The sequence below is a fragment of the Acyrthosiphon pisum genome, chromosome X, assembly GCF_005508785.2.
Source record: "Acyrthosiphon pisum isolate AL4f chromosome X, pea_aphid_22Mar2018_4r6ur, whole genome shotgun sequence".
Lineage (NCBI taxonomy): Eukaryota > Metazoa > Arthropoda > Insecta > Hemiptera > Aphididae > Acyrthosiphon > Acyrthosiphon pisum.
In genome coordinates, this window is record NC_042493.1 from 94,864,653 (window position 1) to 94,865,227 (window position 575).

A 575-nucleotide genomic window follows, 5' to 3' on the forward strand; every position below is an offset into this window, starting at 1 on the left:
CCATTAATTTGTAAAATTTTTTTTTTGGGTACGTGGTGGGTGTATTGCCTATTTTGGAAAGTTTGCCCGACTATTTTAATACTGTCTCGGCGCCACTGGTGTCTACCAAACTTAGTAATTATAAATTAAGTAATTTTGTCATTTTAAACACTTCTATTAGTTCTAATAGTTTGATTGCTACTTTTAAGGAACTGATGAGATTAGGACAGTAAAAATATTTTTGAAGTAGCATTTTAATATTTTATGTGAACTGTAAATATTTTCTTTTTTGTATCAATGTTTTAAACTTTTTCCTCCAAATTCAAAAAACAAACATTTAGATTAGACAACATTTAAAACTGAAAATAATTATTAATTTCACAAGTTTGCTTTATAGCAGAACTAGCAGCAGTAGATTAATTTATATTTTTGAGTGGAATATGTGTAAATAGGTACTATATTATACTATATATTATATTCTATTGTATTTTAATGGAAAGTGGAAACAAATAAAAAAATCATATTTCAAGATAATATTTAATTGTTTTTAATAAATAAATACTAATATTTAAATTATACTGCAAATATATAATTTT